The sequence below is a fragment of the Macaca thibetana genome, chromosome 11 (assembly GCF_024542745.1).
Source record: "Macaca thibetana thibetana isolate TM-01 chromosome 11, ASM2454274v1, whole genome shotgun sequence".
Lineage (NCBI taxonomy): Eukaryota > Metazoa > Chordata > Mammalia > Primates > Cercopithecidae > Macaca > Macaca thibetana.
The window spans coordinates 105,111,017-105,137,966 of NC_065588.1; the positions used below are offsets into that span (position 1 = coordinate 105,111,017).

General features: G+C 45.4%; 2 protein-coding genes across 5 annotated transcripts in view; one reads left to right on the forward strand and one right to left on the reverse strand.

Moving 5' to 3' along the window:
* Positions 1-26,950, reverse strand: part of SVOP (SV2 related protein) — a 101,192-nt gene that overhangs the window by 72,255 nt on the left and 1,987 nt on the right. The gene's annotated exons all lie outside the window — the stretch shown is intronic.
* The window catches only part of USP30 (ubiquitin specific peptidase 30), a 100,397-nt gene that overhangs the window by 3,031 nt on the left and 70,416 nt on the right, over positions 1-26,950 (forward strand). The window contains exon 1 of one of the 2 annotated variants that reach the window (XM_050749778.1): positions 6,662-6,787. The exons of the other annotated variant lie outside the window; for it this stretch is intronic. The gene's annotated coding sequence lies outside the window, so the exon portion shown is untranslated. Of the gene's footprint in view, positions 1-6,661; positions 6,788-26,950 lie in introns of those variants that run through there. 2 annotated transcript variants of the gene reach the window in all.

The window sequence follows — 26,950 nt, forward strand, 5'->3', positions numbered from 1 at the left end:
GCTTTATAGGCATCATTATTCAATTTAATCCTCACAGTAACCTTGAGAGGTGGAGACTATTATTATCCCCACTGGATAAGACAAACAAATAGTCACTCTAAGCCTCAGTTTACCTCTTCTATACATTGGTGTCATAATTGTGCCATAAGTCAGGTGTCCTAGAAGAAAATCGTGAAACAGAGATTCTTTTTTTATTGTGGTAAAATATACACGCCATCAAATTTGCCATTTTAACCATTTTAAGTGTACAGTTCAGTGACATTAAGTTTCACCTGAAACTCTGTCCCCATAGAAATCAATGCTCCATTTTCCCCTACTCAGCCCCTGAGAAGTACCCTTCTACTTTCTGTCTCTGTGAATTTGACTCCTCTAGGGATCTCAGATAAGTGAAATCACACAGTATTTTTCCTTTTGTGTCTGGCTTATTTCCCTTAGCATAATGTCTTCAAGGCTCATCCATGTTGCAGCACATTGCAGAACTTCTCTCCTTTTTAAGGCTGAATAATATTCCATTGTGTGGACAGATCACATTTTGCTGATCCATTCATCTGTTGATGGACACAAGTTGTTTCCACGTTTTGGTTATTGTGAATAACGCTGTAATGAACATGAGTATATAAATATCTATTTGAGTTCCCGCTTTCACTTATTTTAGATATAGACCCATAAGTGGAATTACTGGATAAAAGGGTTATTCTATGTTTAATGTTCTGAGGAATTGCCAGAATGTCTTCCACTGTGGCTGCACCGTTTTGTATTCTCACCAGCAAAGCACAAAGATTCCAATTTATCCACATCCTTGCCAATACTTGTTATTTTCCATTTGCTTGATAACAGCCATCCTAATGGGTGTGAGATGGTATCTCATTGTGATTTTGATTTGCATTTCCCTAATATTGAGCAACTTATTATGTGCTTATTGGCCCCTTGTTGGTCTTCTTTGGAGAAATGTCTATTGAAGTCCTTTGCCTATTTTAAAATTGGGTTGTTTAACTTTTTGTTGTTGAGTTGTGCTTCTTTCTATACTCTGGATATAGATCCCTTATCAGACATATGATTTGCAAACAATTTCTCCCATTCCTTAGATTGCCTTTTTACTCTATTGATTGTGATCGTTGAATGCACCAAAGTTTGAAAAAAAATTTTTTAATACAGGATCTCATTCTGTCATCTAGGCTGGAGTGCAGTGGTGTGATCACAGCTCACTGCAGCCTCGACCTCCTGGGCCCAGGTGATCCTCCCACCTCAGCCTCCTGAGTAGCTAGGACTACAGGTGCACACCGCCATGCCTGACTAACTTTTGTTTTGGATGTTTTTGGGTTTTTTGTTTGTTTGTTTGTTGTTTTTTGTAGAGATGAGATTTCACCATGTTGGCCAGGCTGATCTTGAACTCCTGAGCTAAAGCGATCCACCCACCTTGGCCTCCCAACGTGCTGGGATTACAGGTGTGAGCCACCATGCCAGGCCGAAAGTTTTAAATTTTGATGTAGTCCAATATATCTACTTTTATTTTTATTATCTGTTCTTTTGGTGTCATATCCATGAAATCATTGGCAAATCCAGTATCATAAGGCTTTTCTCCTATATTTTCTTCTAAACTTTTATGGATTTAGGTCTTTGATCCATTTTGAGTTAACTTTTGTATATGGTGTTAGGTAAGAATCCAACTTCATTCTTTCACATACGGACATCCAGTGTTCCTAATACCATCTGTTTAAAAGACTGTCCTTTCCTCCACTGAGTGATCTTGGCACCATTTTGAAAATCATTTAATCAAATCATATGACTCGAGAATTTATTTCTGAGCTCTTGATTCTATTCCATTGATCTGCATGTCTATCCTTAAGCCACACCTAAGTAAGTTGTAGTAAGTTTTGAAATCGGAAAGTATGAGACCTTCAATTTCCTTCTCATTTTTCAAGATCGCTTTAGTTATTCGGTGTACCTTAAGAGATTCTATATGACTCTTCAGGTAGACTTCTCGTTCTTCCTTTCTTTTTTTTTGTCTTTCTTTTTTTCTTTTCTTTCTTTCACATCTCACTGTGATGCCCAGACTGGAGAGCAATGGCACGATCTCGGGTTACTGCAGCCTCCGCTTCAGGTTCAAGTGATTCTCCTCCTTCAGCCTCCTGAGTAGCTGGGACTACAGGCACATGCCACCACACCCAGCTAATTTTTGTATTTTTAGTAAACATGGAGTTTCACCATATTGGCCAGACTGGTCTCGAACTCCTGACCTCAAGTGATCGGCCTGCCTTAGCCTCCCAAAGTGCTGGAATTACAAGCAAGAGCCACTGTGCCCACTCTCCTTTTTTTCTTTTGAGACAATGTCTTGCTCTGTCGCCCAGATTAGAGTGCAGTGACACTATCATAGCTCCCTACAGCCTCAAACTCCTGGATTCAAGTGATCATCCTGCCTCAGCCTCCTGAGTAGCTGGGACTACAGGCACGCACCACCACACCTAGCTTTTTGTTAGTTTGTTTCGTAGAGACAGGGATCTCATTGTGTTGGTCAGGCTGGTCTCAAACTCTTGGCCTCAAGCAATCCTCCTGCCTTGGCCTCCCAAAGTGCTGGGATTAGGATTTTTCTGTTTCTGCAAAACAATGAGATGGGGATGTTTGTGCAAGCGATTTACTAAGGAAATACTCTCAGAGAAACCCATTGGGAAGCAGGAGGAGGCAGGAGGAAGCTAAGAAAGGATGTAGTTCCTGCTGAGGTCTGGCCTCAGCCTGACCACACAGGGAGCTCTGAAGTGTGACTCGTACCACCGAGAAGGTTCCACCCGGGGATGTGAGGGCTGGGCTGTTACACCCTCATATCAATCAGTCCTTGGCTACGCCACCCCCAGCAGTGGAGGGCATAATCTCCCGGACGAGGTGGCTCCCCTCCACCAGGGGCAATCCAGAGGGAGCTACAGTTGTGAACCAACACTGGCAATAGCTGGGGGAGTGCCAGCCTGCTAAAGGAATCTGCAAAGGGCACCAACCGTATCTGCTACAAAGAAGCTCCTGCAGAGTTATTACACAAATTAATTGTAAAGCACAAGATAAATGTGAGGGATTCATCATTGAATTCTCCTTCCTCGAACTCCTTGGATAATAACCCTCAAACCATGCAACTAGTTATTGAGCATTTGCTATAAGCCAAGAGCTGTGCAAAGCCCTTTATATTATCTCCTGCTACCTTAACAATCAACTTATGAATTAGGTACGGTTATTAGACCATTTTATAGACGAGGAAGTGGCTGCTCAGGTTATGGCTGTTGGCCTAGGTCACACAGTTTGAAGAAGCCGAGGCTTCAGTTTGGTGGTCTTTGGTAAGAGCGCCTTCAGTCCTAGTCACTGGGTGTCAAGTCAGTGCCTCTCCCAGGCATTCACATATCTCAGGAACGAGGGCAAGGTCTAAACTGAGCTGGCTTGTGTAGGCAGGCTTGCCAGAGAGTGGAAAACGGTGTGTGTTCTGGAGCAGGAATTAAAAGGCACAGCTCCACTCCAGCCTGGTTGACAGCTCTTTGGACTGTCACTTGAGTCCAGGGGTTCTTAAACTGGATGCAGTCTCAGAACTTCCACGGGGCTGGTCACAACGCGGACGGCTGGGCCCTGCCCCCAGAAGGTCTGATTCAGGAGGTCTGACCTGGGGCCAAACCGTTACACTGAGTGCATTCCCAGGTGCTGCTGACATCGCTGATCCGGGGACTGCTCTTCTCGTGCATCAGAGGTAGGCAAGTGGTTCTGCTGTTCTCCTGCTCCCAACCCCATCGTGAAGCAGACGCACTGAGGGACTGAGCCCCGAGGAGTCCCCACTCTCTTGTTGGCTGAGCTGGGTATCTACAGCTCACCCTCCTCCCCTGAGAGGCCTGTGACACAGGACTCAGGCAAACATCCTGCCGTCTGGAGCTGGGGCATCCCTTGCAGCTGGAAGGCAGGTGTCACTTAGGAGCAAAGGCTTGGCAACAGACTGCCTTAGGCCTGGATATCCGGTCAGAAGGTGGGACCAGGACATCTCTTAAGCAGTACTTGCCCGGCAAGAACACTGTTTTATTCAAAATAGGTATTTAAGAGGTCTGCATGGTGGCTCGTGCCCCTCATCCAAGTACTTTAGGAGTCCAAGGCAGGAGGATTGCTTGAGACCAGGAGTTTGAGACCAGGCTGGGCAACACAGCAAGACCCCATCTCAGGTTTTGTTTGTTTGTTTTGAGACAGAATCTTGCTCTGTCACCGAGGCTGGGGTGCAGTGGCAAGACCTTGGCTCACAGCAACCTCTGCCTCCCAAGTTCAAGCAATTCTTGTGCCTCAGCCTCCTGAGTAGCTGGGATTATAGGCATGCGCCACCACACCTGGCTAATTTTTATATTTTCAGTAGAGACAGATTTCTCCATGTTGGCCAGGCTGGTCTCAAACTCCTGATTGCAAGTGATCCACCTGCCTTGGCCTCCCAAAGTGCTGGGATTACAGGCATGAGCCATCATCTCTAGCCTGCAAGACCTATCTCTACAAAAAAAAAAAAAAAAAAAAAAGATTAGCCAGGCATGGTAGCACATACCTGTGGTCCTGGCCACTCAAAAGGCTAAGGCAAGAGGATCTCTTGAGCCCAGGAGGTTGAGGCTACAGTGAGCTATGATTGCACTACTGCACCCTAGCCTGGACAATAGAGTGAGATCCTGATTCTAAAGAAATAAAGAAGTAAACCAAAGTAGGTATTTAGTTACAGTAACTTCTCAGGGATACTGATAGAGATTATGGGGTGCTTTAAAGCCAGCAGTGTGCCTATAAACTGGTTCTCAAATACCCTCCCCCAACAATATTGATTTGTAGCATTTGCCAATATCTGTGTCCTAGATACTCCCACAATGGCTTGTTTCAACCTGTCAGTGACTAAATAACAGGCTCCCCAAATTCTTGCATATTTAACAATCCATCTGCTCTCTAGAACTGGTACCATCAGGCCCTAGCACATCACTGTTAAAAAAAAAAAAAAAAAGAAAAAAGAAAAGTCCTCATGGGTGCGGTGGCTCACACCTGTAATTCCAGCACGTTAGGAGGCAGAGGCAAGAGGATCACTTGAGTACGGGGCTTCAAGACCAGCCTGGGAAAAATAGAGAGACCCCATCTCTACAAATAATTTAAAAATTAGCCAGATACAGTGGTGTGTGCCTGTAGTCCTAGCTACTCAGGAGGCTAAGGTGGGAGGATCACTTGAGCCTGAGAGGTCGAGGCTGCAGTGAGCTATGATTGCACCACTGCACTGCAGCCTGGGCAACAGAGACACTGTCTCTAAAACACAAACCAAACGAATATACAGAAACCTCCTGAAACTACTGACACATGCTACAGTACAGCTAAACCTCCAAAATATTACACTGAGCAAAGAAGCTAGTCACAAAAGTTCACATAGATATGAGTCCACTTAAATGCAGTGTCCAGAATTCATGGAGACAGAAAGCAGATTAGTGGCTGCCAGGGATTGGGGGATTGCCAGGGAATGGGGAGTCACAGAGTAATGGGAGGGGGTTCTCCCTTTGGGGACTAGATAGAGATGAAGGTTGTGCAACCTAGTAAAATTGCACGCTTTAATTGATGGTTAAGATGGAAAAAAAATTAAAAATAAATAAAATGGTCAAAATAGAGCCAGGCATGGTGCGGGTGGGCGGTCGGGTGGCACATGTGTCTATAATCCTAGCTAGGTGGATGGCCTGAAGCAAGAGAACTGCTTGAGGCCAGGACTTCAAGACCAGCTTGGGTAAGATAGCAAGACCCCCTCTTTTATTTTTTTGAGATGGAGTCTCACTCCATCACCCAGGCTCCCTGCCACCTCTGCCTCCCAGGTTCAAGCAATTCTCCAGCCTCAGGCTCCCAAGTAGCTGGGATTACAGGTGCGCACCACCACCCCCAGCTAACTTTTGCACTTTTAGCAGAGACAGGGTTTTACCATGTTGGCCAGGCTGGTCCTAAACTCCTGACCTCAGGTGATCCACCCATCTCATACTCAAAGTGCAGGTATTACAGATGTAAGCCATGGTGCCCGGCTGCAAGACCCCATTTCGAAGGGGAAAAAAAGGTTAAAATGGTAGTTTATGTTATGTGTATTTTGCCATCAAAAAAAAAAATCCTTAACTCTTAGCACTGCTATGGATGTTATTGGAATCCCTTATCCAACAAATATTGAATGGGCACCTGCTTTGTGCCAGGCCCAAAGGTGCTACTGTGATCACGAAAGTCATCAGACTTCAACGCCTTTTTGCAGTGCTCATAGTCTACCAGGAGGGGATAAGAATTTTAAAAACAAAAATAGTGATTACATATGGACATCACTATATAGATGGTTTGCACATTGTAAGAAATGCTGCAAATAAAATAAACTGGGTGCTGAGAAAGGCTCATGGTGGGAGTGACATTTCACATCTGGAACCCACTCAACGAGGGGTGGTGTGCAATGGGCTACAGAAAGGAAACTACAAATGAGTAGGACCCCCAGTCCCAAAGAAGCAACCCCAAAATCAAAAACGTAAACAGTCCCCTAAGGTATTCACAGAAGATGGACACATAGAGAAATATCCCAGGAAGGAAGGACATGAATGTTTGCGTGCACTCTCAATTCATCTTCAGGGATGAAGGCAAGGTCAATGGATCAGCACCCTTGACTCTGAGGACATCACAGAAAGAACTCGCTGTGTGGCCTGATCATCCTCCTTGAATACTCCTTTTGTCACATCTTCTCCGCAGGGACCATCCACGGCTCCCTGCTTCCTTCTATGGACTAATAGTGACCACTGCAGCCTTTTGGAAGGTAATTTGTGATATCTTTCACAATGTTTAAATGTCCTGTGCTGCCACCAGCTATGTTCTGCTGGCAATTCATTACAGGGATGGAAAAAAGTAGGTGATGACTTACGATACCAATAATGGCTGATACGGGGCCAGGCACAGCAGCTCAAGTCTATAATCCCAGCACTTTGGGAGGCCGAGGCGGGCAGATCATTTGAGGTCAGGAGTTTCAAACCAGCTTGGCCAACATAGTGAAACCTCGTCTTTACTAAAAATACAAAAATTAGCTGGGCATGGTGGTGGGCACCTGTAATCCCAGCTACTCAGGAGGCTGAGGCAGGAGAATCACCTCAGTGAGGCGATTCACTGCAACAGAGGTTGCAGTGAGCTGAGATCACACCACTGCACTCCAGGCTGGGTGACACGGTGAACTCTGTGAAAAAAATAATAAGAATAAAGAACAGCTGATATGGACTATTAGTTTGCCATGTGTCTGGTCCAGAGTTCAGTGCCTTGTGGATTATCTTATTTAACATGCACTTTCACTATCCCTATTTTACAAATAAGGACACTTAAGCACAGAGGGGCTGTAAGCTTGTCCAAGGTCACACAGTAAGTGGCTAAGCCAGGCTTTGGCAAAGTCATCTGCCTTCAGTGTCTCCAGTCCCAGCCCCCCTGCTATAGTCCCTTCTGCTGCTAGCATGCTGTTTGCAGCTTTGATTGTGATAATAGAACACTAGAAATGATCACTGGGACAGGGGTGATTAAATGGATATAGCACATCCACTTTTTTAATGTGTTTATAGCCATGCAAAGTGGCTCATGCCCGTAATCTCAGCACTTTGGGAGGCCGAGGCGAGAGAATTGCTTGATCAATCCCAATTCAAGACTAGCCTGGGCAACATAATGAGACCCTCACCACAACAAAAAATTTTTAAAAATTAGCTGGGCATGGTGGTGCGTGTCTGTGGTCCCAGCTACTCGGGAGGCTGAGGTGGGAGGATTATTTGAGCCTGGGAGGTCAAAGCTGCAGTGAGCCACAATCACACCATAGCACTCCAGCCTGGACAACAGAGCTAGACCCTGTCTCAAAAAAAAATTTAAAATAAATCAATAAAAATGTTAGAACTTAAAGTATAATTAAAATAAATAAATAAATAAATAAATAAAAACGTTAAAAATTTTTAAGTTGGCCTGTATCAAAATAGCCAAAAGGCAGAAACAACCAGCCAAAAGGTACAAACATCCAACAGATAAACGCATAAACAAAATATGAACAATGCATACAATAGACTATTATCCAGGCTTAAAAAGAAAGGAAATTGTGACACAGGTTACAACATGGAAGAACCTTGAAGATATTATGCGGAGTGAAGTAAGCCAGTCACAAAAGGATTCTACCTATATGAGGATTCTACCGACGTGAGTGGACCTAGAACAGTGACATTCACAGATATAGAAAGCAGGATAGTGGTTACCAGGACTAGGGGGAAGAGAGGACAGGGAGTTAGTGTTTAATGGGTACAGCTGGGGAGGATGAAAAAATTCTGGAGATGGATGATAGTGATGGTTGCACAACATTGTGAATGTACTTAATGCCACTAACTGTACACTTAAAATGGTTTATGGTCCTGTGATCCCATCACTTTGGGAAGCTCAGGAGGGCAGATCACTTGAGGTCAGGAGTTTGAGAGCAGCCTGGCCAACATGGTGAAACCCTGTCTCTACTGAAAATACAAAAATTAGCCGGGCGTGGTGGGTCATGCCTGTAACCCAGCAACTCAGGAAGCTGAGGCAGGAGAATTGCTTGAATCTGGGAGCAGGAGGTTGCAGTGAGCTGAGATCGCGCCTCTGCACTCCAGCCTGGGCAACAGAGGTAGACTCCGTCTCAAAAAAAAAAAAAAAATTGTCAGTGGTAAATTTTACTTTACATATATTTTACCACAATAAACATACACACACGCACATACATACATACACACACACATACATACATACACACGCACATACATACATACATACACACACGCTGATCTGTAGGGGTCAACAGGGAAAGATTGTTGAGACTCATTATTAAATGTGCTATAAAATGGGCTGGGCACAGTGGCTTATGCCTACCATCCTGGCATTTTGGGTGGCAGAAGTGGGAAGATCACTTGAAGCCAGGAGTTTGAGACCAGCTTGGAGAACAAAGTGAGACTGTTTCTCCCTAAAGAAAAAGTGGTATAATATGGTCCTGAGAGCTAGGTCCTTAATACTCAAAAACTTAAGTGTGGTCCCGGCCAGATGCGGAGGATCATGCCTGTAGTCCCAGGACTTTGGGAGGCCAGATGAACAGATCGCTTGAGGTCAGGAGTTTGAGACCAGCCTGGCCAACATGGTGAAACCTCGTCTCTACTAAAAATACAAAAATTAGCTGGGCATGGTGACTCGTGCCTGCAATCCCAGCTATTTGGGAGGCTGAGGCAGGAGAATCACTTGAACCCAGGAGGCAGAGGCTGCAGTGAGCCAAGATGGCTCCACTGCACTCCAGCCTGGGCAACGGAGCGAGACACCATCGCAAAAAAAAAAAAAAAAAGAAAAACTTAAGTGTGGTTCTGAACCAGAGGCTCCAGCAATCCCTTAGGAGCTTGTTAGAAGGCAGAATCTTGGTCAGGTGTCGTGGCTCATACCTGTAATCTCAGCACTTTGGGAGGCTGAGGCTGGAAGAGTGCTTGAGCCCGGGAGCTATAGACCAGCCTGGGTAACAAAGCGAGACCTCCATCTCTACAAAAAAGACAGAAATTAGTCAGGCGTAGCGGCGTTGCCTGTAGTCCCAGCTACTCAGGAGGCTGACGTGGGAGAATCACTTGAGCCCAGGAGTTTGAGGTTGCAGTGGGCTGTGATTTCACCACTGCACTCTAGCCTGGGTGACAGAAAAAGACCCTGTCTCAAAAAAATAAAAATAAAAAAACAAGAAATGCGAGAAACGCAGAGTCTCAGACCCTGTCCCAAACCTACTGAATCAGTATCTGCATTGTAACCAGTCTCCAGGCAATTTGTGTGCATGCCGAAGCCTGAGAAATATTGCTCTAGAGGCGTCATGCTTAGACAATCACAGACAGTTGGGAAGGACATGTAAGAAGTCTAATGCTGGTTTCTTCTGGGGAGGAGAACTGGATAGGAATGGGACATTTTGAGAGAAGACTTTTTTTTTTTTTTTTTTTTGCTTATTCATTTTGGACCCTTCTGTAATATTTGATATTTTTAAACTGGGCATCTACTGTTCTCACGATAAATATAAATAACAACAGCGATTATTGACCATGCTCTAGTTGATGGAGCAGCATGCTGTTAAGCATGGCTATGCTCTGCTTTCGTCTGTGAAGTGGGGATGACAGCTGGTTTACAGACAGTCGCGAGTATTAACTGAGCTTGATGAACAGGAAAATTGTGAGCAACAAGGAAATATGAGCTTTCAGCAACCTGTCTTCTCCAAGTCACCTCTCTACCTTGAGTTTGGAGTACACTGACCCTTGTAAAAAGTGACTTTGAGAAAATGGCTTAGCTCTCTGCAGTTTTATGTATTTATTTTTTGAGACAGGGTCTTGCTCTGTCACCCAGGCTGGAGTGCAGTAGTGCACTAAAGCTCACTGTACCCTACAACTCCTGGGCTCAAGCGATCCTCCTGCCTCAGCTTCCACAGTAGCTGGGACTGCAGGCGTTCGCCACCATATCCAGCGAATTTTTAAATTTCTTATAGAGTTAGGGTCTCACTATGTTGCCCAGACTGGTCTCAAACTCCTGGGCTTGAGCAGTCCTCCTGCCTCGGCCTCCCAAAGTGCTGGGATTACAGGCGTGAGCCACAGAGCCCAACCTCCCTGCAGTTTTAAACCTGGACCTGCTCACATTTCTTCGCTGGAAAACCACAAGAAGCGAGGGCACCTGTGTTTATTAAACTTTGTTTTAAAACAGAAATAAAGAAGGACCTTTGACATTAAATTATGCAGTCCTCAGAAAGCCAGTCTGCATTTTGAATCAGTCGGGTTCCTAAAAGAATTTATCAAGTACATGAGCCAAGATTTCCCGAGGGGAAAAAAAGTAATATGAAAGAAAAAGAAAATAGCAGTGGCATATGTTAAATATATGAAGGCTTCAAAACAGGCTGGCTCACATTCTCTTGCCATTTGTTGTATATGTATATATATAGCATATAATTTACCAAAATAGCAGGGAACATTTGTTTTACATAATTTTGCTATTTAAGGAAGAGAAGAACTTGAGGAAATAGCTGTCAACCTAAAGATCTTGTTTGTACCACCATAGAATTTTCCTCGGTACCTTAAATTAGGGCCTGTGACTTGATTCAGGTATTGTTATTTGTTTATTTTTTTGAGACAGGGCCTTACTCTGTTACCCAAGCTTGGAGTGCAGATCTGGGCTCACTGCAGCCTCGACTTCCCAGGCTCAAGCAATCCTCTCACCTCAGCCCCCCAGGTAGCTGGGTCTACAGCTATGTGCCACCATGCTTAGTGAATTTTTTTTTTCATTTTAGTAGAAACAAGGTCTTGCTATGTTGCCCAGGCTGGTCTCAAACTCCTGAGCTCAAGTGATTCCCAAAGTGTTGGGATCACAGGTGTGAGCCACCATGCCCAGCCCTGATTCAGGTATTTTATTTTATTTTATTTTATTTTATTTTATTTTATTTGAGATGGAATTTCACTCTGTCACCCAGGCTGGAGTGCAGGGGCACAATTCTGGCTCACTGCAACCTCCGTCTCCCGGGTTCTAGCAATTCTCCTGCCTCAGCCCCCCAAGTAGCTGGGATTACAGGCATCCGCCACCACACCCGGCTAATTTTTGTATTTTTAGTAGAGACGGGGTTTCACCATGTTGGCCAGGCTGGTCTCGATCTCCTGACTTCAAGTGATCCGCCTGTCTCGGCCTCCCAAAGTGCTGAGATTACAGGCGTGAGCCACTGTGCTCAGCCCGGTATTTTAAGTAGGGAAGTTTTCTCTTTTCATCTGGGCTTCTGGAGTTTTGTCCCTTGAGTTCAGACTATCAGAGTTCAAGCTGTCAGACTGAAAAGGAAGTTGAAGCTGTGATTATCTGTGGGTGGCACTCAGAGTTGGAGAGGTGGTCCACCAGAATAGATAAGAGAGCCCAACCCTGGCAAACAGAGTGACTTGGGTTTGAATGCCCTACTCACACCATTCAGTACCTGTGTGACCCTGGGTAGGTTAATTTGTTTCTCTGAGCCTCAGTTTCCTCACCTATAAAATGGAAATGGTAATCCCTACCTCACAGGGTTGCCATGGAGATCAAAGGAGTCTATCTATTGAGAGCATCTGGCAGAGCCTAGCAGTACCATTCAGTATTTCCATAAGCATCTATTGAGGGCTGACTTATGCTGAGTGCTGGGGTCCAGTGGAGGATGAAATTGACATGGTCCCTGCCCGCGAGAAGTGGATGCTCTGGTTGGCAAGGTGGTTAATATACAAGTAAACAAATACATCATTATAGATTTGCAAATGAAATATATCTTGAGGAGGAAGCAAACAGGGTGCCAAGTGGGGACAGCAATGGTACCCAAGGAACCCTCATGCCCTAGAAGGTGGGTGCCATTGCTGTTCCCACTTTATAGATGAGAAAACTGAGGTCTAAAGAAAAAAATGAGTGATCAGAAAAGACCTCCCCAAGGAGAGATCAAGGGGACAAAGACAGTCCCACACAATAAGGGAGGAGTAGAGAGAACAGCTAGTGCAAAGGTCTGGAGGTGAGACCAGGGAACATAGGTCAGAGAGACAGCTGGCATCACACAGAGCCCTGGAGGTCACAGTGAGGATTTTCTGTGTTGTCCTAAGACCAGTGGGATGCCATGGAGGGGTTTCAAGTAGTAGCGAGATGGTGGAAGATGATCAGAGTTGAGTTTTGAGGTCACTTGGCACATTCTCCCGCAAGAGGATGAATCAATGGAGGAAAGCGGGTTGCTTTGTTTTGTTTGAGACAGTCTCGCTCTTGTTGCCCAGGCTGGAGTGCAATGGCACAGTCTTGGCTCACTGCAACTTCCCACTGCCAGATTCAAGAGATTCTCCTGGCTCAACCTCCTGAGTAGCTGGGATTACGGCTGCCTGCCACCACGCCCGGCTAATTTTTGTATTTTTAGTAGAGATGGAGTTTCACCATGTTGGCCAGGATAGTCTCAAACTCCTGAACTCAGGTGACCCACCTGCCTCGGCCTCCCAAAGTGCTGGGATTACAGGCATGACCCGCTGTGGCCACCCCAGAAAGCGTTTTTTAAATATAGGTTTTAATATTATTTAGGTATGGCAAGGCTGAGAGATTATGAGATGTGAGCTATGGGCAAGATATACTCTGTCATACTTACAGATCCCAAGAAGAAGGGGCACGCCACACTGTAAGGGGCACACAGGGCAACCCCATGGTTTGTCAGGAGGCAGAGGGAATAGGAGGAGAATGTGAGCAAGAGCCTTTATTGTGGTTTCCCAGGAAAGAAATGGGTAAGGCAGAGGCTGCAGGCTTGGGATTGGTTCGTTTGAATAATTTCGCTCTTCTCTGGAGCACAGGGGCTCTCCTTAATTGTCTCATGCCTGGTTCTGGGGTGATGAGGGCAGGTAGATGTGGCCTGGAGTCTGGGAGCTGGATAAAGGAGGCAGCTAGAGAGACATGAGGCTCTGGCTTGATTGGTTTGTATAGCAGAGGCACGCTGGCAGGTGAGCTGTTTGCTATTTCTAGGAATTAGTTAACTCTGAGAGGGGCAAGTCCCTCCAGGGCCAGCAAGGCTCCAAGATGTTGAAGCATCAGAATATAAACAAAGGTTGCCGGGCGCGGTGGCTCACTCCTGTAATCCCAGCACTTTGGGAGACCGAGGTGGGCAGATTAGGTCAGGATATCGAGACCATCCTGGCTAACATGGTGAAACCCCGTCTCTACTAAAAATACAAAAAATTAGCCAGGCGTGGTGGCGGGCGCCTGAGTCCCAGCTGCTCAGGAGGCTGAGGCAGGAGAATGGCGTCAACCCGGGAGGCAGAGCTTGCAGTGAGCCAAGATCGTGCCACTGCACTCCAGCCTGGGTGACACAGCCAGACTCCGTCTCAAAAAAATAAAAATAAAAAAATCAAAGGCCTGATTAATACGAAAAGATGACTGAGGAGGAGTCAGGGAGGCCAGGAAGGAAGCTGTGTGGCCAGTGGGAGAAGAGGTGCTGGTGGTTTGGATTAGGGGGGTTGGAGAGGTGGAGGGCTGAGGCTTTTGTTAAATATTCATCCCTTTCTCCCCAGCTCTGCCAAATAGTACAAATAGTATAAGAAGACATCTTCACAGCGAGGCTCATCTGCCAGTGGAAGGCAGGGTTGCATCATCTCATTTGGGGAACTTGATAAAAAACACTGATAACCAGTATCCCTCAGCTTTGTCCCAGATACCCTGGTGATGTGGCACTGGGCGTCTTTGGAGTCTGAAACTTATCAACAAATGTAGTTAGATGCTGTGCACTTGGAGCAGCAGAGACTGCCAAGGTCACTAACATATGGACTTGCTTTGTCTTCTTCAAGACAAGATCTGGGGCACTCCCTGAGCTGTGGGATTTAAGAAGAGTCTTCCCAGGAGATGAACCTCTGTCTTCAAATATTTGAGGCTCTGACCTGTGAAAGAAGGTGCTTCTCAACCATAATCCTAAGGACAGAGCTTGAACTTCTGGGTATAAGAAAGAAGGAAGCAGATCTCAACTCAATATAAAGAGGAGCCTTATCAGGCAGAGCAGCCCAGAGATGAAAACGGCTGCTTTAGGAGGCAGTGGGCTCCCTCTTTTGAGAGTCATTGCAGCAGAGGCAGGTGTCCATGTGATTGGCTCAGGAGTAATGATATTTAATATTTATGCATCACTTCAGAATGCCAGGTCCAAGCCTGAGTGTTATAAACTATCTTATGTAATGCACTCAACAGTCATAACAGGGAAGTATTATTAATAACTCTACTTTCAGCCAGGCACAGTGGTTCACACCTATAATCCCAACACTTGGGACGCTGAGGTGGGAGGATCACTTGAGCCCAAGGGTTCGAGACCAACCTGGGCAACATGGCAAGACCATGTCTATACAAAAAATTTAAAAATTAGCTGATCATGGTGGTGTGCACCTGTGGTCTCAGCTACTGGGGAGGCTGAGGTGGGAGGATCACTTGAGCCCAGGAGGTCGAGATTGCAGTGAGCTATGATTGCAACACTGCACTCCAGCCAGGGTGACAGAGTGAGACCCTGTCTCAAAAAAATCTCCAGTTTATAGACAAGTAAACTGAGGCTAGAAGAGTTTACACCAATGGTTCCAGGTCTCCTAGATAATACGCAGTATACCAGGACCCTGGCTCAAGTAGCTCCAAAACCCATGATCTTACCCAGTCAGCCAAAGCTTCTGTACCTGAAGCCAAGAATACCCCTGTGGAACTGATTAAAACACTGATTCCTGGGCCGTACTCTAGACCTACTAATGCTTTTGCATCTCTACAGAGTGGGGCCCAAGAACCTGAGTTTTAATCAGATGATGGCGGCCCCAGAAGTCTGAAAGTTACCATCTGATGCCTGCCTGCTCTGAATTAGGGAGACAGGGTGTGAGGGGTTGGACGTGATGACCTTGAAGTTTCCTTCCGTTTCTGAAGTCTATAATTAATGGAAATTTTAGTTCTCTGTGGATTTTATTTATTTGTATTTTTTTGCCACCCCCATCAGCCTGAATAGCAATGAGCTTGTTCCTAGGATAGCAGACGACTTGCTTATATCCTGGACAAAAGGTAATGATAAAAAATAAATCATAGTTAGCATTCATGAAGCCTTTACCAGGGGCTGGTAGCTCCGCTAAGCACATTATAAGCATCATCTCAAGGAACCCTCATGCCCTAGGAGGTGGGTGCCATTGCTGACCCCACTTCACAGATGATAAAACTGAGGCCTAAAGAAAAACAAGGAACTTGCCCAAGATCACCTACCAAGTTAGCCAGAAAGTCAGGATCCAAAACCAGCTCTGCCTGAGTTGAGCGCGCACACACTTACTCATTCTCTGACATGGCCTGTGCAGAGAGGAGAGGGTTACTCTTCCTATTGGAGGACCAAAAGGCCTGTGCTGCTACTTTCAGGGTCATTTGTCTTTGTAACTTTTCCTTTTTTTTTTTTTTTTTTTTTTTTTTTTTTTTTTTTGAGATAGAGTCTCGCTCTGTCGCCCAGGCTGGAGTGCATTGGCATGATCTCCGCTCACTGCAGCGTCTGCCTCCCGGGTTCAAGAGATTCTCATTCTTCAGCCTCCCGAGTAGCTGGGATTAAAGGCACAAGCCACAACGCCTGGCTAATTTTTGTATTTTTAGTAGAAACAGGGTTTTGCCATGTTGGCCAGGCTGGTCTCAAACTCCTGACCACAGATAATCAGCCTGCCTTGGCCTCCCAAGAAGCTGGGATTACAGGCGCGAGCCACCACTTCTGGCCTTGTCTTTGTAACTTATGTATCCACTCGTTCATTTAACAACCATACAGAGGGGACCCTGTCTGTGTCAGATGTGAGTTCTCGCCCCCATGGAACTTCGAGCCTTTTACCAAAGTTACCTTGAGCATTGCAGAAGATGCACACGTTGTTAAGCGAACATGTACAGGGTGCCAGCATGACTCAAGTCAGAGGAGTGAGGCTTAAAGAGAAATCTGAAGATGCTGTAGAAATGAGTGACTGCCTCCTGGATTGAAGCGATTCTCCTGCCTCTGCCTCCTGAGTAGCTGGGATTACAGGCATCCACCACAACGCTGAGCTAATTTTTGTAAAAAGAGTTGGCCAGGCTGGTCTCGAACTCCTGACCTCAAGTGATTGCTTCGGCCTCCCAAACTGCTGGGTTTACAGGTGTGAGCCATGGCGCCCAGCCCTAGAGCAGTGGTTTTCACCCGGGGCAATTTAGTCTCCCACGAGCATCGGCAATGTCTAGAGACAGCTTCGATGGTCACAACTGGTGGGAGTGAGAGTGACATCTGGTGGGTAGAGGAGGCCAGAAATGCTGCTAAACATCCTACAATGCATAGGACAGTCCCCTACTACAAAGTATTGTCTGGTCTAAAACGTGAATAGTGTAGAGGCTGAGAAACCCTGGGTTCAAGAGTGAATGAGATACTATTAATAATCACACCAGGCTGGGCAGGGTAGCTCACAGGGTAGCTCCAAAGTCTAGCACTTTGGAAAGCCAAGGCGGGAGGATTGCTTGAGTGCAGGAGTTCAAAAGCTACAGTGAGCCATGATCGCGCCACTGCACTCCAGCCTTGGCAACAGAGAGAGACCCTGTCTCAAAAAAAAAAAAAAAAAGTAATCAAATAAATAAGTTAATAAATACACCAGAATAACTGCCATGATCCAGGCTGGTGCCAGGCACATTCATTCAGAGAACTGAGAATCAGTCTTGTAGAGCTGAAAATGCCCTCAAAGGTGACCCGAGCACCCCCTTGTGTCTCAAGGAAGTTAAATAAATTGCCCAAGATCATATAATCAATCACATGCAAATCTGCATAACTCTTTTAGACAGCCCAGAGAAGAGTTTAGCTGGGGCTGTAAAGCCACTGTCTAGGCCAGTGAGCCCTGGAATAATCCTCCGTAAGACCCAAGGCCACCCGAACAATGGCCTCTTTTCAGGGAGACTTTCTTTCTTTGGCCTCCGGAGTGTTGTGGTTTTCGTTCTGTTTTGTTTTTCAGACTGGGTCTCACTTTGTCGCCCAGGCTGGAGTGCAGTGGTGCAATCATAGCTCGGTGCAATCATAGCTCACTGCAATCTCAGCCTTCCAGGCTTAATTGATCTTTCTGCCTCAGCATCCCAAGCAGCTGTCACCACAGGCACCACACCCAGATAATTTTTTTAGAGAGGGAGTCTTGCTACGTTGCCCAGGCTGATCTCAAATTCCTGAGCTCAAGTGATTCTCCTGCCTTGGCCTCCCAAAGTGCTGGGATTATAGACAAGAGCCACTGCACCTAGCCCAGACTGTTCTCCTTAAGTCACTGAAACACACATTCCTCAGAGGTGAAGCTGGCTGGCATAAAAGGTAAACATTTTTGAAGTGAAGGGGTGTGAACAGCTTTGAGCGTGAGATTTTTTGTTTTGTTTTTTGAGGCAGAGTCTCGCTCTGTCATCCAGGCTGGAGTGCAGTGGCATGATCTTGGCTCACTTCAACCTCCGCCTCCCGGGTTCAAGCGATTCTTGTGCCTCAGCCTCCCGAGTAGCTGGGATTACTGGCGTGCACCACCACGCCCGGCTAATTTTTGTGCTCTTAATAGAGACAGGGTTTCACCATGTTGGCCAGGCTGGTCTCGAACTCCTGACCTCAAGAGATCCTCCCATCTTGGCCCCTGCCAAAGTGCTGGGATTATAGACAAGGGCCACTGCAGCTGGCCCAGACTAGTCCCCTTAAGTCATTGAAACACACATTCCTTAAGTGAAGCTGGCTGGCATAAAATGTAAACATTTTTGAAATGAAGGAGTGTGAGCAGCTTTGAGTGTGAGGTGTTTTTTTTGTTTGTTTGTTTGTTTTTTTGAGATGGAGCCCCGCTCTGTTGCCCAGGCAGTGCAGTGGCGCGATCTCAGCTCACTGAAAGCTCTGCCTCCTCGGTTCACGCCATTCTCCTGCCTCAGCTTCCTGAGTAGCTGGGATTACAGGCACCCGCACACGCCTGGCTAATTTTTTTTATTTTTAGTAGAGACGGAGTTTCGCCGTGTTAGCCAGGATGGTCTCGATCTCCTGACCTCATGATCCACCCGCCTCGGCCTCCCAAAGTGCCGGGATTACAGGCGTGAGCCACCACGCCCAGCCAAGTGTGAGGTTTTAAAGGCCATGGTGGGTTCCCTTGGAGGATGCCCAGGCTATTACAATAACTCCCTACTTTTTGCCTGAAGTGGGTGACGATGATGCCCTATCTCTCCTCCTTGTCCGGGGATCCTCCCTCTACTTTGGCCCCACTCGGTCTCAGGGGGATGGGAGCCAGCAGGAAGTCTCATGTGTGCCTTTGCCACCTCCTCTTGCCCTGTGTCTCTATGCAGAGATCTTCTCAGAGGAACCACAACCTGCTTCTAGCTTCTCCCCTAGAACTCAAACACAAATCCTTACCTGATTTAACATGGGCTCGAAGAGCTTACCTGGGACAATTTCAATAGCAATAGTCGTATGATCATTGCAGCCTTATTCACAATCACCAACCTATGGAATCCACCTAAGTGTCCATCAAGAGATGAATGGATCAAGAAAATGTGGTATATACACAATGGAATACCATTCAGCCTTAAGAGAGAAGGAAATCCACTCATTTGCAACAACATGAACGAACCTGGAGGACATTGTGTTAAGTGAAATAAGCCAGGCACAGAAAGACAAATACTGTATGATCTCACTTACATGTGGAATCTAAAAAAGTGAAACTCATAGAAGCAGAGAGTAGAATGGTGATTACCAGGAGCTTGGTAGGGGCTTGGAGGAATTAGGGAGTTGCTGCAGGTAAAAAAAATTTCAATTAGTCTGGGCGCAGTGGCTCATGCCTCTAATCCCAGCACTTTGGGATGCCGAGGCAGGCCAATCACCTGAGGTCAGGAGTTCGAGACCAGCCTGGCTGACATGGCAAAACCCCGTCTCTACCAAAAATATAAAACTTAGCTGGGCGCAGTGGCGGGTGCCTATAATCCGAGCTACTCAGGAGGTTGAGGCAGGAGATTCGCTTGAGCCTGGGAAGCAGAGGCTGCAGTAAGCCGAGATCATGCCACTGTACTCCAGCCTGGGCAACAGAGTGAGACTGTCTCAGAAAAAAAAAAAAAAAATCAGTTAGACAAGAGAAATAGGTTCAAGAGATCTGTCGTACAACACGGAGACTATAGTTAATAACAATTTAGAGTACTGTATACTTGAAAATTGCTAAGAAAAGAGATTTTAAGTGTACTCACCACAAAAAAGGATGTGAGATGACGCATATGTTAATTAGCTTGATTTAGTCATTTCACAATTACACATATTTCAGAACAACATGTTCTGTACCATACATATGTAATTTTTATTTGTCAATTTAACATTTTTAAAATATTAAATAAAAAATTGTTTTCATGTAATCAGTAACTCAAACTGCTGTTCTCCCAACCTCCCTGATTTCGTCTAAGAAAATGAGGAAATACGGGCATGTATGTGGTTCAAGCCTGTAATCCCAGCACTTTGGGAGGCCAAAGCAGGTGGATTGTTTGAGCCCAGGAGTTTGAGACCAGCCTGGACAACACAGTGAAACCCTGTCTCTACTAAAAATACAAAAAATTAGCCAGGTGTGGTGTTATGTGCCTGTAGTCCAAGCTACTCGGGAGGTTGAGGTGAAAGAATCAACTGAGCCCAGGAGGTTGAGACTGCTGTGAGCCATGATTGTGCCACTGCACTCGAGCCTGGGCAACTGGAGTGAGAGCCTGTCTCAAAAAAGGAATGTGAGGAAGCAGAAAGTAGATGTGAAGAAACAAAGCTAGTCTTTCCAGTTAGACTGGGCTACGCAGCTGCTAAAACTTAATAGTGGCCCCACTGTCAGGGAAAATAATACAGCCAATGGACAGATTTTTCTGGTTTTTCATTCATGAAGCTTTCCTAATCATTTGGCCTGTCTATATTGGTCTATGCTGGAATCCAGTAGTAGGTGAAACTGACAGCAATATCCTACACACTTGAGATACATCAGATCCCACCCTTGTGAAACTCTCACAAAGGAAGGCAAACACTAAACAATAAATAAACAAATTATAGAGTTTATTAGCAGATAATACGTGCTATGAAAAAAAGAGAACATGGTATTGGAGGATAGAGGAAGAAGGCTGCAGCTTTTTTTCAATTGTGATTAAATACACATAACATCAAACTTACCATCTTAACCTTTTTTTTTTTCTTTTTTTTTTTTTGAGACAGAGTCTCACTCTGTCACCCAGGCTGGAGTGCAGTAGCACGATCTTTGATTACTGCAACCTCTACCTCCCAGTTTCAAGTGATTCTCATGCCTCAGCCTCCTGAGTAGCTGAGATTAAAGGTGCACACCACCACACCTGGCTAATTTTTGCATTTTTAGCAGAGACGATTTTCGCCATGTTGGCCAGGCTGGTCTCGAACTTCTGGCCTCAAGTGATCTGCCTGCCTCAGCCTCCCAAATTGCTGGTATTACAGGCATGAGCCACTGCGCCTGGCCCATTCTTAACCATTTTTAAGTATACAGTTCCCTGGCATTAAGCATGTTCACATTGTGGTACAATCATCACCATCATCCATCTGCAGAACTCTTTTCATTTTGCAAAATTTAAATTTAAATTCAGTACCATTAAACACCAACTCCCCATTCCTTCTCCCCCCACCACCGAGTTCCTGGAACCACCATTTTACTTTCTGTCTGTATGGATCTGACTGCTCTAGGCACCTCAAATAAGTGAGATCGTACTGTATTTGTCTTTTTGTGCTGCTTTGCTTGCACAGTGTCTGCAAGCTTCATCTGCATTGTAGGACTGTCTAGATTTCCTTCTTTTTTTTTTTTTTTTAGACGGAGTCCCACTCTGTTGCCCAGGCTGGAGTGCCGTGGCACAAGCTCGGCTCATTGCAACCTCCGTCTCTTAGGTTCAAGCGATTCTCATGTCTCAGCCTCCCGAGTAGCTGGGATTACAGGTGCATGCCACCACACACCTGGCTAATTTTTGCATTTTTAGTAGAGATGGGGTTTCACTATGTTGGCCAGGCTGGTCTTGAACTCCTGAACTCAAGTGATCCACCTGCCCCGGCCTTCCAAAGTGCTGGGATTACAGGCGTGAGCCACTGCGCTGGCCCAAATATCCTTCCTTTTTAAGGCTGAATAATACTCCAAATGTGGATAGACCACATTTTGTTTCTCGAAAATTGCTAAGAGAGGAGATTTTAGCAATATTGCACAATGGAATATTATTCATCCATCCCTCAGTTCATGGGCACGGGTTGTTTTCATGTTTGGCTATAGTGAATAATGCTGCTGTGAACATGGAAATACAAACATCTCTTCAACACCCTGCTTTCCATTATTTTGCATCTATAACCAGAAGTGGAATTACTGGGTCACATGGCATTATTCTTTTTTAAGTTTTTATTATACTTTAAGTTCTAGGGTACATGTGCACAACATGCAGGTTTGTTACATATGTATACATGTGTCATGTTGGTGTGCTGCACCCATTAACTCATCATTTATATTAGGTATATCTCCTAATGCTATCCCTCCCCCCCTCCCCCTACCCCATGACAGGCCCTGGTGTGTGATATTCCCCTTCCTGTGTCCAAGTGATCTCATTGTTCAGTTCCCACCTATGAGTGGGAACATGTGGTGTTTGGTTTTCTGTTCTTGCGATAGTTTGCTGAGAATGATGGTTTCCAGTTGCATCCATGTCCCTACAAAGGACATGAACTCATCCTTTTTTATGGTTGCATAGTATTCCATGGTGTATATGTGCCACATTCATAGCAAAGACCCAAATGTCCATCAATGACAAATAGCATTATTTTTATTTTTACATTTGAGGAACTGCCATACTGTTTTCTATAATGGCTACACTGTTTAATATTTTACCAACAGTGTGTGAAAGTTCCAATTTCTCCATATCTTCACCAACACTTGTTATTTTCTAATTTTTTTGGTCTTTCTTTCTTTTTGAGACAGGGTCTCATTCTGTCACCCAGGCTGGAGTGTGGTGCCACATTCATAGCTCACTGCAGCCTCAAAACCCTGAGCTCAAACAATCTTCCCTCCTCAGCCTCCCAAGTAGCTGGGACTACAGGTACACATAACCATGGCTGGCTGGTTTTTCAAAATTTTTGGTAGAGACGGGGTCTTGCTTTGTTTCCCAGGCTGGTCTCACAGTTCTTGGCTTCTAGCAGTCCTCCTGCACTGGTCTCCCAAAGTGCTGAGATTACAGGCTTGAGCCACCGCGCCCAGCTCAGGTATTTTTTATTTTGATAGTAGCCATCCTAACGGGTATATGACAGGGCTGCAAATTTAAAGAGAGTTATTAGGGTAAGCTTTGGTGAGAAGGTGGCATTTGAGACTTGATGAGGGTGAAGCAGGTATCTTGGAGAAGAGCTTTCTAGGGGGTGGATCCTGAGGCAGGAGCCTGGCTGGCATGGATGAGGAACAGCAGGGAAGCAGCAGCATGAATGTGTAGTATAGTGAAAGAGACGAGGTGAGATGGGAACAATGGGAGAGTTTTGAGCCAAGGAAGGACATGATCTGACTTTTAAAGAATCCCCCTGGCCGCTGGGTTGAGAATGGGCTATAGGGAGGCAAGAGTAGGAGCAGGAAAACCAGTACAGACATCATTGCAATCAATCCCAGTGAGAGAGGACGGAGACTTGAACCAGGGGATCGCAGCAGAATGGGTGAGAGCCTGCGTGTAAGTTGAAGGCAGGACCAAAGGATTTCCTGATGGGCTGAAAGTGAAATGGGGCCAGGCGTGGTGGCTCATGCCTGTAATCCCAGCACTTTGGGGGGCCAAGGCGGAAGGGTCACTTGGAGCCAGGTGACCAGCCTGGCCAACATGGCAAAACCCCATCTCTACAAAAAAATTCAAAAATTAGCTGGGCACGGTGGTGTGTGCCTGTAATCCCAGCTACAGGGGTGGCAATGATAATCGCTTGAACCTGGGAAACGGAGGCTGCAGTGAGCTGAGATCACGCCACTGCACTCCAGCCTGGGTGACAGAGCGAGACTCTGTCTCAACAACAACAACAACAACAAAAGTGAAATGGGAGGAAGAGAGGAGTCTAACTTGACTCCAAAGTTTCTGGACAAATGGGACAAATGGAATTGTCATCAACTGAGATGGGGGAGGCTGAAAGAGGAGCAGGTAGAGGACGGAGGAAGAATTCAAGTTCAGACATGTGCTGTCACACCACACCAGACATCTTCTTAGTGTTTTGCACTGGAGACTATGGCTTCCAGGCACTCCTACTACCTAATAAGTTGGAAGATCAGGGAAACCAATGCAGAGTGGAGGAAAACAAATAACACCAGCACCATGAATCGAGCCCATACTCAAAGCCCAGCACTGTGCTGAGAGCTTCCCAGTGATTATCTCCCGGATCCTTACAACAGCCCTGCAGGTATTATCACTGTTCTGACTTCACAGATAGGCACTCAGCCTTGGGGAGAAGGCTTTGGCCCGAGGCCACCCAGACAGGGCCAGAGCCAGAGTCTGAACCCAGGTCTGCCTGAGTCAGTTTCCACATTTTTACCTCTGCTATTGATTAAAACCAGCAGAAGCCAGGGGCAGATTCATTAAAATGGTGGACCCAACTCAATCTTGAAAGACAGCGTTCATAAGAAAGGAGAGAGTCGATTCAGCAAATGCAGGATGACATCCCAACTTCTTGTCATATACTACAAGACCCTGGATGGCCTGCTCCCTGTTGTCCTCAGCAGTTTTCCCCCAAGTCACTTGTTCATTAATGATCTATTGGTTGATTTTGAGACACACCAAACTTTTTTCCCAATTCAGGGCTTTTACCCATACAGTTTCTTCTTCCTGGAATGCTCTTAATCCTTTCTCTTTTTCCTGAAATCACATCTGCAGAGGATCAGGTCAAATGTCACTTCCTCAGGGAAGCCTTCCCTGATACCTCCTCCCAGCTAAAACTAGTCTCCTTATGCATACCCCGCATTCATTCTCTTTTTTTTATTTTTATTTATTTATTTATTTATTTATTTTGAGACAGGATCTCACTCTGTCACTCAGGCTGGCGTGCAGTGTCACAATCATGGCTCACTGCAGCCTTGACCTCCTAGGCTCACGCAATCCTCCTGCCTCAGCCTCCCTAATAGTGGGGCCACAGGCATGAGCAACCAGACCTGGCTAATTAAGAAAAATTTTTTTCAGTAGAAACAGGTCTTAATATATTCCCCAGGCTTGCACTAGTTCTTGATAGCACTTAAGACAATTCTCATAATTATTTGCAATGATGTGTTCAGTGTCCTCCCTCCTACCAAACCTGTGCTGTCCAATAGAACTTTCTGCAATTATGGAAATGTCCTAGACCAGGGTCCCCAATCCCTGGGCCGAGGACCCATAATGGTCTCTGGTCTGTTAGGAACCGGGCTGCACGGTGAGCCGTGGATGAGCGAGCATTACCACCTGAGTTCCGCCTCCTGTCAATCAGCAGCGGCATTAGATTCTCACAGGAGCATAAACCCTATTGTGAACTGAACACGCAAGGGGTCTAGGTTGCAGGCTCCTTATGAGAATCTAATGCTTGAAGATCTGAGGTGGAACAGTTTCATCCTGAAACCCCAACCCCATCCCCCTATCTAACCACCCCTGTCCATGGAAAAATTATTTTCCAAGAAACCAGTCCCTGATGCCAAAATGTTGGGGACTGCTGGCCTACACATATGCTTTCCAATATAGTAGCCACTAGCCACATGTAGCTATTGAGCATCTGAAATGTGGTTAGTATGACTGAGGGACAAATTTTTTTAAATTTTACATTGTGTGTGTGTGTGTGTGTGTGTGTGTATACACATTTTTTTGAGACGGACTCTCGCTGTGTTGCCCAGGCTGCAGTGCGGTGGCACAATCTCTGCTACTGCAACCTCTGCCTCCCAGATTCAAGTGATTCTCCTGCCTCAGCCTCTGAAATAGCTGGGATGTGCTACTATGCCTGACTAATTTTTTGTATTTTTAGTAGAGACAGCGTTTCACCATGTTGGTCAGGCTGGTCTCAAACTCCTGACCTCAAATGATCCACCCTCCTCGGCCTCCCAAAGTGCTGGGATTGTAAGCGTGAGCCACCGCACCTGGCCACATATTTTATGTTGTATATTATATATACATTTTATGTTGTCTATTATACTATATAAATTATTTCATGTACAAACTGCATACTTTAAATTCATTTAAGTTTAAATTTAAATAGCCACATGTAGCTAGTGGCTAAATGTACTATTGGACATTGCAGCTCTAGATTGTGAGTTTCTTAAGCGCAAGAACCATTCTACCTTACTCAGCTGTAGAATCCTTTGTACCTAGGATGGTATCTAACTCAGTGAATGAATGAATGAATGAATGAATGAATGAATGAATGAATGAATCCATCAATCAATGTCTGCTAACTGGCTTTCAAGAAATCATCCTAGAAAGAACAGACCTAGAAAAGTCTGATTTGCACAAGGTCACACAAAAAGGCAGAAATGGATGCAAACTGTTAGCCTCCCAAATCTCCTCTGTGTGGTGCTGTCCCAGAGTGGACAGCATGTGAAAAACAATGGTCTTTTGTGGTCTCAAATGAACCACCCCAGAGTTGTGTGAAGGTTCCTTCAAGTGCAAGGAAGGACTGTTTCTTAGACACCCTCACTCCCTTTCCCCATTCCCCAACCATGTAAACTACTTAGTGGCTTATAATCTGCTAACACTTGGCCTCTCATGGGATTGAGCCTATTCCAAAGTCCACTCTTGCCAACCCTCTACAAGGCACTCTGAATTTTTTTAGCCATATTGCTCTTGGGAAATCTGCTGCCTGCAATCTGTGCATAATATACGAAGGGTGTGGTTTAAAAAACATCTAAATCGTGATTTGTAACCCACTCAGATTCATGTGGCCGTTCCTTTTAGCTTACTCTTTTTTTAGAAATTGAGGTCAACACATTTCAGGGCTAATTTTGACTTCATTCAAATGTCATTTGGGGTTTGCAGATTAAGATTTTGAGGGAGTCCAGTACAGTAAACCTACATATTTTGTTTATATAAATGATTTTTCAGATGCAATAATAATAACAGCTAATATGCATTGAGTGCTTTGTGTCTGCCCAGCTTTTAGCATACATTATCTCATTTGATCTTCACAATAACCTTATGAATTAAGTACTGTTATGATCCTCATTGTGTAGCTAAGGAAACTGAGTCTCAGAAAGGTTAAGTCACTTACTTAAAGTCACACAGCCAGGAAGTGGCAGAGTAAGGATTTGAATCCAAGTATGTCTGATTCAACAGATAATGTACTTAGCCAGTACACAATTTGGCCTAATAGATAATATATGTATCTATGCCTATTAAGCACCAGAAAGAATAATTAAGAAACTTAACTCTGGGAAATAGGACTGGGGTTTGAAAAGAAAGGAGACTTACTCTTTATTCCTGTGATTCTCTTTGAACTTTATTTACCTTTATTTAT